Below are 14,889 nucleotides of genomic sequence, written 5' to 3'. Positions count from 1 at the left end.
TGTGTGTGTGTGTGTGTGTGTGTGTGTGTGTGAGTGATGGCTGCCCCGGGTGTTTCATGATTGTAGGGTCACATAATAGCCCCCCAGCTAGGCTTTGTAAAGACCGCAGCACCCCCCCCTACAGACACACACACACACGCACACCTCTTAAGTCCCCTGGGAGAAGAGGAAGCTCAAACAGCGCTGCACACTTCCAGCTCACCGAGGGGTCAAAATACACCCGTGACTGACTGTGTGCCTGTGTGACTGCGTGCACAGCACACACACACACACACACACACACACACACACACACACACACACACACACACACACACACACACACACACACACACACACACACACACACACGCACACACACACACAGGCACTCATGCTTATTATACTCAGACACAGAGAGAAAATGCAGACGCGTAAAAAAGGTGCGTGTACCAGCCGAGCTGAATAACAGCACACACACGCGCACGCACTCACACACACACACAGCAGACAGAAGACAGTGATTAATGAGGCTGTGTTGTTCCTGTGTGTAACACCACATCTGCTGCGGCAGGGAACCACGCAGCACGAGCCGGAAACAAAATGGCCTCCTCTGCCCGTTACAAAGGGGCCAATCACATCTAAACCCATGAGCACGCACACACACGTGCACGCAGCACACACAGCACACACATTCACACCCCTGCCCTCATTACACTGGCAACAATCAACCCCCCTCTCCCCTCCTCACACACACGCAAGACCCCTGCAAACGAAGACACATGCCCATTGTACTCCTTGCGGCCCCCCTATGGTCCCTCCACCCTGCCACCAGCCAGCCCCACCAGCAGCACCACACTCTGCCTTCAGGTCTCCTCTCAAGTGTTTTCACGCAAGGAAGGACCCCCACATTGATACGTGTTTGGCTGCTGATCCCCAGGAGTTTGTGCCAGAGACCCCCATAAGAGAACATTTTTGTGTTGTTAAAGGTGATACACCATGAAAGTTCACTTTTCCTATTTTAAAACCTTTTTTGGGGTCCCACTAGCACCTTCTATCCTCACAAAGTCCCATTTCTGACCGTTGTGTCTTTCTCTGGTTTTGAGAAGGCGAAGGTTAAAAGTATACCACAGGTTCTCAAAACAGGCTATCCAGATTTGCTGCCGATTGTGACGTCATCATAAATAAAAAAAAAGAATAAAAACAAGAATTGACACAGTCAATATATAAGCTGGTCAGATGAAAAAAAAAATGTTTTTTGAAAAAAAAAAAAAAATGTTTTTTGAAAAAAAAAAAGTTTTGGAAAAAAATGTTTTTTGGAATAAAAAAGTTTTGAAAAAACTCGGGCGTGCTCAAACAACAGTAATAACTGCGTATTACCTTACTGTACTTTACTGTACTGTATACTGTACCTCACTGTACTGTACTGTACATATTCTGTGTTCTATATCTATGAAGTCTGTGTTCTAGATCTATGAATTTTGTCACTCCCCCCCCCCCGTGTATGTGTGTGTGTGTGTGTGTGTGTGTGTGTGTGTGTGTGTGTGTGTGTGTGTGTGTGTGTGTGTGTGTGTGACTTTTACTTATAACTGAGTACATCTACAGTGCAGTATTGATACTTTTAAGATACTTTTAAAAAAACAAGTGTAAAACATTTGAGTACTTTTTCCAACAGCTACTTTCCCCCATAGCCTGGAGGACTCCTGCTAAGTTTACAGTTGCCATATAGCCTATTACTCTATAAATCTATCTGTGATGTCTGATTTTACTAAAACTAGCATGCTTATTAGGCAGTAGTGGGAAAAGTACTCGCATTCTTTACTTAAGTATCATACAAGTGGAAGACTTGTATTCAAAATTTACTTGAGTACAAGTATAAAAAGTATTTGTATTGAAATGTACCAAAAGCAGAAAGTACGCATTATGCAGAACTTAATGTAACCAAGGTGTTCAAATAAGTGTATTGATTGTAGGCATTTTCCAAAATCTTGTGGTATTTCACTGCTACATATCGTTCTAAATATATGCTTTCTTGTCATTTAGTACAATGAATGTGTTACCGTGTCTCTAGAAATGTGCTCATTATTTGTGAAGATACTAACTGTAATTCTCAAAGACTCGCATTGGTTCATTCAGCACATCGTTTTTGCTCTGTTTCATTTGATATTAAAATGCAACTCGAATGAATCTACTGTGTGGACACTGATCAGATGACAGGAAGAAGCAGCTCATCAATGAATGTACTTTGTGTTGCTTTTGTAAATTGTGTAGGGTACGATATTTTCATGACTTCACACCAAAGCCCATATCATGGTCATAGAGTTAAATCATTGACAACTTGCATACTCGTTCAGTTCATATGTTAATGCAGATGGTATGCAGATGGTGTGACACATCACCTACTACAGCCTACAACGATGCCCAGGGCAACACTGCATATTGTCTATAAATGGCTCACAGTTTAAATAACGTACGGTTTATTTGGACAATCATCTGTAACAGATGAAGTATAATTAAATACGACGTGATTAATGTTTGTTTGACATCCTCATCACAATTACATTGGATGCATCGCGTTGATTAAAGTGAATGGCTGCTATAGTTTTGCTAGTTTTCATCACCTAATCACCTTCCTTTCATAACCTAATCTCTACGTTTAGAATTGAAAGAAGAAAAATAATGTTAATGTTAGTATGAAGCTAATTATAAAGCTTAAATGGATGATGATGTCAACAATGACTTGTGAAAATCAAAGAATGATAGCCGATCTACAAGCAATCATACAAACATTTTGTACTTTGATGCCAATACTTTTGTACTTTTACTCAAGTATAGACCTCTCTTTTCTTCTGTTTCATTTATCACAAGCAGGCTGGCCACAGGCACCGCCTCAGTGTGAAGGAATGGTGCTCCCTGCTGGACAAAATATGTCATTACAGCAGTACAGATCTGGAGGGCCTGGCCAATGGATCATGAGCTCGGTGACCATGTGACATGGACAGCCAATCGGCAAATAGGTCCCCTAGGTCCCCTGAATGTCTCAGGACAATGTAATCTGTTTAAAGAGCTGGTCCTGCTGACCAGCTAAAAATGCTCTGAGAGCCATTCAAAAATGAGAGCGGCTCTCTATTCAGGAGTGGTAATTTAGCCTCAAACCTTTTGAAAAACGTTTTTGGGACAAACAATATGACATAAATACTTTTTAAATGCATGGTGTATCACCTTTAACATAGTTTTGCAAAAGTTTCCAAATTGTTTAAGAACTATAGGCTTATATAGAAAGAGAGAGAAACCAGGTGCTCGCCAGATGATATAATAGTAAAACCGAGTATAATGGTGCTCTTGGATCGACGGGATCAAGTCATCAAAAAAGAAAAAAGTGATCCAGGCACTCTCTCAAGTTTAAAAAGGAGGAACAGCTTTATTTCATAGTATTAAAAACCGACATGTTTCGACCAAGAACTGGTCATCATCAGGGCGTGTAGTACTGATAGGCTTATATAGTTGAACATGTTTTGATTGATTGAATATTACGTGATTTTGCTGGGGACCCCAACCCCATTAAGGTCCCCCATGGGGGTACCCGGAATCTACATTGCTACACCTTCCTGTCACAGCTGCTCACACATCTTGCTGCTGTCTGCACTGTGTTTGCACATTGTTGCCCTTCACCCAATAGTTTTTTTATTTTATTTGTCATGTTTACTTTTCAAACTCTCTTTGCGTGTAATCTCTGGGAAGTTTGTGTCTCAGACGGGCAGGGTAGAAATTGTAACTCGTTTTCCACCACATTTTGTGTGCGTTATGCAAAGGTGCACAGCCTGTCTGCTCTTGGGAGACAGGGTTGCCTGTGGTGGACTTTCTCTACTGCAAGGCTGTGTTCTCTGACTGAGTCAGAAACTAAAGAAAACTTCCCTTCGTTTTGAATCAGTCACCCTGCTCAGGTATTCTGTCACTGTATATTGCCTATTATTTAGGGCCATTTTCTTCTTTTTTGTTATAGTCTGGTTTGGTGCAGTGGATTTTCTTTTTGGTGGCTGTGCTTGTGTTTGTGCACAGAGTCCTCGAACCAGCTGGCTGAGTGGGCATCCCTGTAGGTGAGGGCTTTATTATGGTATGGAGTGTGCCTGGTTTGTCATTTTTATAATGAGTATCGTCCTAATTCTGCTCTGCATGCATTGTTTGTTGTTTACCGTTGGGTGCAGAGAATGGATTTGCTTCAGATTAAGTTATCTCTCTCTCTCTCTTTCTCTCTCTCTTCACTGTCCTGTCTCAGTAAAGAAGAAGAAATGTCCTAAACTAACCTTTAAATGGTGTTTGGCACAGCTCTTCCTTATTCTCTCCAATTCTCTCTCTCTCTCTCTCTCTCTCTCTCTCTCTCTCTCTCTTTTCTCCTACCATAGGGCAGGCTGTGGTCAGATGTGTGTGGGTCTAAGTGTGACATATGCATGTGATGTGATTGTGACCAGGTCACCTTGTGTGTATGGGTTTGGTGGGGTTGTGGGTGGGGGGTGTCATTCGTATGGCGACCTCTGTGGGGGGGGTCACATCGGAAACACAGAACTTGCAGCCAAATGGCCAAACAAAGGCGGGGCGGAGCCGAAAGCGTTATGGAGCCTGAAGGGTGTGTGCGCGCGTGTGTGTTTGTGGGGGGGTTGGTAGTGGTACGCGTGTCCACAGGGATGAGGAGATACACCCCTGAGGGCAATCGAGAGCAGGTGTGGCAGCTGCCTACAGAGGAATTATTCAAGAAACAAATTAACATTTCGTCCTGCCATTTGGGACATTTCACCCATTAACCCCACACAGCGGTGGATGGGTTTACAGTGAGACCTTCTCAGGAGCACCAAATATCAATGCATAATGTTTCTAGAACGCAAACAAAACAGACTGACAAGAGCCGTCATCTATCTCCATAATAATATTATTATTATATAGGCTGGACAAGATATACAGCCGAAAGTGTCTAACCTATGCTGCGCTACAATGGCAGAGTGCAGTAACTACGTTTTCAGACACACCGACTTATTTGTGTTGCCCAAAGGTCAAATAAGCCTTTGTGATATTAGGGGATGAACAATTAGCTCAAGAACAGAATATACAATCAGTGTAATATCACTTTAATGCCTTTATCTCATTTGACTGACCATTTGTAACAGTTTTAAACCAATTTTTTAATGACATTCTTGTACGTAGTTACTGCACTCCATGGCCATATTATTTTCAAACACCGAAAATGGTATAGCCTACCTTACCAAGGTATATTAAAGGACAACTCTGTTTTTGTACAACAAGGATTCATATTTTAGATAGTCATTAGAGAAAAGAAAAGATGAGTGTTCTTTCTTTCTATCTTTTTAGTGATTTTAACGATTTTGATCGTTAAACGATTTTGATGCATGCCCCCAGGTTGGGGGCATGCATGCAAGTGTCTTTTTAGACACGATAAGCCCATTCCCAAGATGCACTGCAATCCTTCATGGGCAGATGTGACTTATGGGGGCTGGTGTAAATAGTAAAAAAGATATTGACAGCTTATTGTGTCAAAAAATAAGTCCAGCAATTTCTGTGTTAAAATAGCAGGGTTTACCCTTCAAAGCTGACGTCAGCACCAGGAAGTTGCTGAGAAATTTGCTGAGTGGGCGGGGGCGTTATTGGGACACTTAGTTTGAAGCCAGAAAAATCATTATTGAGCCGGGATGTTTGGACACCGTAGTAGTCTGAATGGATTTTAATGTACAGGGCTACAGGAAGTTAAAGGCTGGCCATCGCATCTTACTTCCTGTAAGGTTACTTAACTCATTTACTGGCCCAACCCGAGAATCCAGAGACAAGGCTGTTGGTCCAGGCTGCTCCGCCCGAGAAACCAGAGAATTTAATTCGATTTTATTTATAAAAACAATCCAAAAATCGGAACGCCGCTCCGCGGTTACCAAGTAACCTCGAGCTAGTGCTTCCGATCTTCCTGCTCTTTGTAAACATCACTGCTGCTAGCTAAACATAGCTAGCATGGATTAAGCTGGGGTCTTTTGTAATCACACGCGCCCACGCTAAAAGTTACGAAAATCGTTGTACTTTCCTGTTCTTTTCCAGGCTTTATCTCCCTGTGACAGGGAGATAAAACTGTTTACTAGGTTAATTCTTATGTATGGATATCCTCACATAACCCAACGCCTGAGGCCAAAACAGCCCCAGGCCGATACTATTATGAGAGCAACAAGATGCTTCTTAGACAAAAGTGAGAATCCTCGCTACCCAGTTTCCCATCCACTGTTTCAGGACCGAACATAATCTCTTGCATGGCCTCTTTTATTTGCTATTGTGAACCTTGCCACGGCGATACTAAACAGGGCAGTTAGGCTATCTATAGTCTACTTAAATGCAGTGTGATATTTGTCGCCCTTTGGCTACAAAGATATAGATTACGTGAATGGAATCGGATGTTAAAAGCAGAATAGAACATTTCTGAATAGTAATTCAAGAAGGCTATGTGTGCGAGGATGGCATGCTACAGCAAATTAGGCATTGCACAGTAAAATCCTCAGTCCAGTATAGACTTGATTATGCTTAGTTCAGTGTGGTCTCACACACTGAAAATAGCCGACCTCCAAGCTCACAACGCGTTGCAGCACGGCGCGTTGTGAGCTTGGAGGTCTGCTATTTTCGGTATTCCCACCAAAAGGCCCTTTTAGAAATGTCAGCCCCTGCCTCTCTAACATTCTCTGCACGTCCCTACACACACGCCAGTTTCACCTCTAACATTTAACGAGGACCACGAGAGAGAGAGAGAGAGAGAGAGAGAGAGAGAGAGAGAGAGAGAGAGAGAGAGAGCTGGGCTGTCTACAAGCTCAGATAATTAAACCAGAGGGAAATTATAACAACTAGGCCCCCCCCCCCATTTCTCCCTCTCCATCTTTTCCTTTCTCCCTCTCTCACTTCTGTTTCTCTCCCTACTCCCCCAGTCTCTCTCTCTCTCTCTCTCTCTCTCTCTCTCTCACCCTTGCACTGTCTGCACGTCTCTCGATCTTTCTCTATATTTTCCCTCTATCCGTCTCCTTCTCTATCTCCATCCCTCTGTCTCTCTTTCTGCCAGTCAGGCACATGCACACATAGACATCAAAGGGGGCTGGCTTGAGCCCCTGCCCCTTTATCCGTCTGTAAAAAGTGCTCTCTGCAGACCATGAATGCAGTTTTTACTATGATGAAAGAAATGCAAATGCCCTCTTTCCATGCCATATACCTGAAGGCAGCGTTTAAGATAATTGCCTTGTCTAAAATAATCTCCTACACTTGAATGCAGCGTCTTATGTTGAAAGAATTGCCCTCTCTGTGTAGAAATCCATGCCATAAGCTCCAGTATTGACTTGATTATGCTTAGTTCAGTGTGGTATCAAGCACCGAAAATAGCCGACCTCCAAGCTCACAACCAGTCGCAGCGCGACGCGTTGTGAGCTTGGAGGTCTGCTAGTTTCTATATTTTCACCAAAAAGGCCCTTTTAGAAATGTCAGCCCCTGCCTCTCTAACATTCTCTGCACGTGCCTGCTGCCAGTCTCTCTCTCTCTCTCTCTCGATTGCTCCCCTCTCTCCATGTCTGTCTCTGTCTCTCTCCCTCTGTGTCCCTCTCTCTCTCTCTCTCCCCCCTCTCTCTCGCTCTCTCCCTCTCTCTCTCTCTTTCTCTCCATCCCTCTCAAATGTCCCTCCTCACCGCTTGTCAGCTAATCAGTGTGATTGCAGATTAAAATGGCAGCCCTGAGTGAGCAACCGAGTAAGAATAAGAAGAAAGAAAGAGAGAGAGAGAGAGAGAGAGAGAGTAGAGGGGATGAAGGGCGGCCTACAGATGGAGTGCAGTGCATAACAAAACAAAAACAAAACGAAGTGAGCTTTCAAAGTCCTGACAGTCGAGAGCCGAGCGGAGCCGGATTGAAAATGATATTTTCCATCTATTAACTTCCATCTGCGGCGGTGTTATCAGTACCATAACTTGGTGGCGGCGGCAGACAGTACGTGCTTCTGTGTTGGAAGGACGGGGGGGTGGGGGAAGGGGGGGGGCAGCATCATGCATTCATTTCACCAAGTGGCAGACAGACATCGTTGACTTAATTTATAGTTTTCATTTAGTGTCTTTATCATCCCATTACCGGCTGCTGCTGCGCACTTCTGCAGATGCAGTCGCACATGTGCACGCACACACACACACACACACACACACACACACACACACACACACACACACACACACACACACACACACACACACACACACACACACACACACACACACACACACACACACACACACACACACGTGCAATGACACCCCTGGGTGGGTACTGAAGGTACAATTGCCCATTTCCCCGGTAATGTGTGTATGTGTGTGTGCGCACGTGTCACTCACGACACAATCAGCCGCCACTCCATGCCGCAGAGGGGCTGCAATAGAGTTGAGGCACAGCGTGTGTGTGTGTGTGTGTGCATGTGTTCCTGTTGTAGGGGCCATGAGTGTGATGCACGTGTCTGTTCCCCACCACACACACACACACACACACACACACACACACACACACACACACACACACACACACTGGTGGTTGGAGGGCGGCGGATGGAACAGGGTATGGGATGGGAGTGCGTGGGGAGTGGGGAGGAGTGTTACCATGGTGACCCTTGGCGACAGAAGGGAGAGAGAGGGGGCCCGCCTGGTGTCTGCCTGCCTCCTGACCCTAATTTATACCCCGGTGCACCGCCGACCGGTGTCACACCACGGAAATAACTGATTCCTCCTCCTCACCCACACCCGCCCTCGTGTGCCGAGGAATAAATCAAGGCTTTAACGAGAAGGTGACCGCCCGGCCGCACTAAAGCTGGGCCTGACACAACCTTGGCAGGGCAGCCGCTATCATGGTCCCCACAGTGCTGGAGAGGAGAATATCGTCGTTTTTCGGGTGGAAACCTTGTATGTCCGAGACCGTTCGTTTTGTATTTATCATTTTAAAAATGAACTAAACTAGTGAAAACAGCAGTTCTAAAAGCACACAACGCCTCGTGTACTTGTAGATAGGCTGTTTTCACTACTTTTGTGCGACAGTCTTGTATGATGAAGCAGGGCTTTACTTTGCGAAAAAATGTACAACATTTTGAAACTTGGAGATACGAGGTCTCTCCCCGACAGTGACGATATGTTCACACAACGGAGAGAAGAGAGAGGGGAGGAAGGGAGAGAGAACGAGAATGGGAACGAGAGGGGCACTAGATGGGGGCTAGGATATGGTGACCAAACATCAGACTGTAAAACACACATTTCCCGGTTTTCAAAATTCACCACCAAAGTTTTCATCACAATTGAAATAATAGAATTGATTTGCTCATCAAAAAGAAAAGAAAAAAGAAAAACTATAATAGTTGTTTTAAGCACACAACATAGACTTTTATCATGCCCTATTCTGTTGAACAGGTGCAGTCATTAGGTGTAGCTAAGCGCAAAAAAGTATGGCAACCCATCCTTACGAAAACCGTATCACAACTTGTTGTGGTCTTTGAAAAAATATGGTCACCCATAGGCTGGAGGGAAACAGATCAGTAGCCAAAGCAGTGAGCCTGGGCAGTGTGCAAAGCCCCAGCGGTCAGTCAGAAGCACTTAGTATTAGCATCAGAAAGACATTATGCTAATAGCATCAAAGGCGGCAGCCCCCTATAGCCACCATTGTGTTTCCTGCTCCTCAATAACCCAAGGGCACGGGGAGAATTTTACATTTCAACCGACGCTTTTGGCCCCTAAACTCCCTAAAGCATCGCCACGAAGCAGTTAAAATGTCATGCATTTCACAAACGGTGTGGCCTAAAGCACCCGCCAAGCATCTACAATGTGAAGCCAGGGACTGCAGTGCCTGAATCACAATTAGTGGTACTTTTGTTCGCAGACAGGAGAGGAATTAACTAACAATAGATAACCTAACACTACACCAAAAAGCCCCACCGCAGTGATACCCACACTTCTCAATTAAAATACGTGCATACATTACTAATTGCCCATGAAAACCGACATAGTACGTTATGTTACTAATGTTCTAAACATCCTATGTAGGCTACAATATGTATGGGGTGTAAAATACAGAACCAAAGTATCAAACCAAATGGCCCGTACCGAAATCCGCAGACCCAAATTTTGGAACCACTGCCCTAGAAGTTGGGCACATAATTGGGTAAACTAATTTCAAAGAAATCAAGGATGTTTCTTATTTTTGTATCATTTTTTGTATCGAAACCTGACACCAAAAATCCTATGTGTAATGATTACTTATTACAGCAGCCCAAGGTCAGTGGCTCACTGCATTGCAGAAGTCATTTGCAGAGCTTTTCAGTTTGCAACTGTCCAACAAATTGGACAGTTGCAGGCAAAATCTCGGGGCAGATGGAGTTTACGAGATCTCTGGACAATATTTTCTCCGTCCTGGGTATTGCTTTAAAATCTGTCAGTGTCAGTCCTTGTTAAATACCAATCAGGACGGGCCCGTAAAAGAGCCACGCAGAACAATCCATCCCCCACAATGGATGGCGTTTATAGGCCTACAGTACATCCATCACTCAGTGTCTCACACTGTAGCTATACCACTCCTCATTAAAGGACCCTTAACCACTTGAACCCCTATTCAAGTGGTTAATACTTGGCCTATTCCGGGGGGAGTATTTGCCAAAAATAGCCGCTCTACAAGCTCGCAACGCGCCACGAGTGGGCTTGTAGATCGTTGGAAGAGATTTGGGAAAAACACGGTCCAAGTGTAGCCTGGAAACCTTGTAACTCAGGTCCGTTTTACTAAGACTAGACTAGAGAGTTTAACTCTGAAATGTCTATAATGCATTATAAGCATAAGTTAATAATGCGTTACAATCTGCTTATAACTGTATCATTATTGTCAAAAGATGTCATAAATACTCTTTATGCTTAATAATCAAAACACATTTTAAATAAAACACTTTATAATGATTGCTTGAGTGATGTATAACTGTAATTATACAGTGTTATAAGCAGATTGCGTTTATACTTGCAAGTCATTCTAAAGTGATGTTATAAAGCATTTATGAGTTCTCATAACTATAATTACCGGTATACATTGTTCTAAGCACATTATAATGCATTATAAGAATGTTTAGAGCACATTATAGATTGTAGGGGCGGCTGTGACTCAGGGGTAGAGAAACAGTCCTAGAACACGGAGGGTTCCCGAAGGGTTCCCAGTTTGATCCCGGGCTCCCCCAGAGTTAGTGTCGAAGAGTCCTTGAGCAAGACTCTGAACCCCTAGTTGCTCCCAGTGATCAGGTTGGTGCCTTGCATGGTTTCCTCCGCCATCGGTGTATGAATGTGTGTGTGTGTGTGAATGTAATGCATCTCTGTAAAGTGCCTTGGATAAAGGCGCTATATACAGGGTTCCCACACATTTTTACCAATTAATTTCCAAAACCTTTCCAGAATATTTAACCCAATTTCCAGGACTATAGAACAATAATTCAGCTCAATAACAGGTCACTATGCGCAATGCCCAAAGAAGGTAGTGTATGCCAGCCAGTGGTTCTCAACCTCTTCAGGCCGTGACCCCCAAAATAATCATGTTTTAACCGGCACCCCGACGAGCACTAAGAGTTGAGGAATTTTGCATAACACGGTTCTATTGTGAAAATAGCCGATCTACATGCTCACAACGCCTCGTAGATCGGCTATTTTCACAATTTCTTCCTCTAATATTTGACAATTTGGCCCATGTTTAATTCGTCATTTCAGAGGTATTAATAAAATCAATAACCAAAGACAATGCATAGCTATTTTTTCCAGGACCTTCCAGGACCCTTGATAAATTCCAAAACTTTTTTTAATTTTTCTAATTTCAAAATATTTCCAGGAATTTCATGACCGTGGGAACTCTGTATATAAATGCACCATTTACCATAGATAGAGTGTACATGGGTACATACTAGCTTAGTGTTACCCAGGAGGGCATTGTGAAGGTAGCCTTGGTAACACTGAAGGGTGTGTGTGGAGGGGGCCGGGGGTGCCTGAGCGAACAAGAGGGGGAGGCAAGTGTACAGAAGACAACACAGAGACCAAGTCACCTTGGGTGAGTCATGCAAACTCCTCAATGCTCTGCTCTATAGGCACAGATACCTAGCCTACCCACCTGCACAGAGTAGAATAAGCCTCCCTCTCATTCGTTCATTGCAGACACACACACACACACACGCAACCACACATGCATTTCTTGAACAGAATCATCCTTGTAAGAGAAACGGCCTGACCTATATTGAAACACAGTTGCACACGACACGCACGCACACGCGCACGCACATACACCACCGAGGCTAAAAAAAACATATCGGTTCCTTTTATTTCACATCTCACAGCGTCGCCCCTGTTATTGGATCGAAAAGGCTGTCCTTGATCCCCACTGCAATTTCGTAAGCAATTCCATCAGCAGCTCGCCTGCGGATGCAAGACAGCCTGGGTCAGAAGGTAGCCTAAACGCTGGACAGAACTAACCGAGAAGCAGCACAAAGACAAGTGGAAGTGATGCTTGATGCTTAACCCATGAAGACCAGAGGCCGATTATAAAAATGTCTTCTACTAAAGCCTAAAAGTTTTCTGAAAAACTGAAAAAAATCAGTGGTGCTCAAACTTTTTCACTTCAAGGAGCCCCAAAATGATAGGCTTTGTATTTGGCCGTGGACCCTCATCTCTGCTATTTTAACAAAACGTCTTGAAAATATGTTTCAAACGTGGAATATTTGAACAACATTAATTTGTAACCATACAAAAATATTGTATGGCGGTACAAAGTCCATGGTACAAAATAATTTCAGATGGGGATCCGGACCTGAAAACATTGGGTCCTTGACATGAAAACGTTTTGAGAACCACTGTTATATACTGTAGCAACTATCTTAAAGGCAATATTGCGCCTTTGCCAAGTGGTGTTATATAGAACCATATAGGTGCCTTTAGATGTTTTTCTCTCTGGAGCTTAACACATCTCACCCACTTCTTTACAGCTGTAAACCAGCGACGTGACAATAAAGCTGATTCTTAAACTAAACTGAAGAACCATATAGGTGATGAACAGGTTGTTTGTATGGCAGCAGTGCTTTATAGCAGGCAGCTCAATCTCAAAGTACCACTGAAAAACCTCAACGTGTTTGTGTAAATAATGCTGAGTGACTCTTCAAGCCTAGCCTGTTAATGGTATTAGAAGTGTTATTATACCTCTGGACTTTAGGGCATTCACCAAATATTCGAATATCAAAGTCACTATTCGACGTTGTTCACCGGAGTCGAATATTCGCTTATTGTTATTGTTTTCTCTATAGTTTATAAAGCTTGGCTAGATAGGAAGTCACAAGAATGAGTTGTCAATGCCCCTGGAGGATGAATTTGTTAATGCTCTATACCAGGTTCTCAAACCTTTTTAGGCCGTGACCCCCAAAATAAACATATATGAACTGGGGACCCCCACCCTGACAAGCACTTGGTTCCGCAGATAAATATTGTGAAAATAGCAGATCTACATGCTCACAACGCGAGGCGTTGTGAGCATGTAGATCGGCTATTTTCACAATGTCCGCCTCTTGCTTACTTAATATTTGCCAGTTTAGCCAGTCCTGTCGAATATTCGAATACTTTGAGGTCGAATAATTCGAATACTAAAAATCACTATTCATGAATGCCCTACTGGACATACAGTATGAAAACCTAAGCTTCATTTATTAGTATTACTTCATCGGCAGTGTTCATACAGGAGCTTTTACAAGCTATTGAGAGGAAAGAACAATTGATTCAAAGATGACAGATCTTCTTCGGATTAGTGGCGGTTTATTACAGAGTGCAAAAGCAATCCATAGATAGATCATTGGCAATGATATTGCACTTAGGGTATATTCATCCACCTTTCTTCAGTGATAATAGTGTAATTGCATATCTACAGTAAACGATCATCCCCTAATGGCAGACCTGGGCATTGTGCGGCCCGGGGGCCGTATGCGGCTCCTTGGTTCACTCTGACCGGCCCTTGTATAGGGTTAATGGCAAATTACAAAATAAACACATTTTCAAATTTTACCCCATGCATGGACCAAAGCTGCATTTCTTTTATTTTGTAGTTTTTTGTATTCACGTACATATGGACGGACGCAATGCATACATCTGCTTGTGTGCGTGATCATTGATGTTGTCTCAATAACAAGTAGGTGGTCAGACTGGTCACGTCAAGACGACCTGCCTTACCTTACCCATCAAAAATGTCTAAAGTGGCAAAAAAAAGAAAAGTCGATGCCGAATGCCAGGTTTTCAACAACAATTGGACTTTAAAAAGTATTTATTTACCAAAGTCGGAGGTATAGCTGTGTGTTTAGTTTGCGGGGAGCACATCTTGCAGGGATGTGCCTTTTGGCCCGGCCCTCCACAATATTTTCTTTTCCATGTGGCCCCATGGAAAAGATTATTGCCCACCCCCGCCTTATGGTAACCGGAAGCTGTTATTGTTTACGTAGAAGGGGAGATGTAAGGGAAAGCTTGTTTTCAGTGGAGACGACGGAGGCACGTCGTCTCAAGCGGATTTGATCCACGTGAGACACTGCCGAGCAAGCGAAATTTGTTGCGTGTTACACGCTCCGTTCCTGCTCCGTGCCTGCTGTCGGCAGCCATCTTCCCCGAAACATAGCTTACACACCTGTTCAAGAGACACAGATGAAAGATGGCTAGTGTCTCTATTACCATGCTGCATCATCAGCAACACAGATCAAAAACCGGTAATGGGGCTCATTTCCCCCTCCCTCTGTCCCAGAGGACGGGCCTTCAGGGTCAGTGGGGCGTGTCTGTCATTGGGCTTAATCCCCCAGAAGGTGGAGCGAGGAGGCGTGTTGGGCTGCGG

Source organism: Nannobrachium achirus (genome assembly GCF_963921795.1).
Source record: "Nannobrachium achirus genome assembly, chromosome: 10".
In the NCBI taxonomy this organism is placed as follows: Eukaryota; Metazoa; Chordata; class Actinopteri; order Myctophiformes; family Myctophidae; genus Nannobrachium; species Nannobrachium achirus.
Note: the sequence above shows the minus strand (reverse complement) of the source record.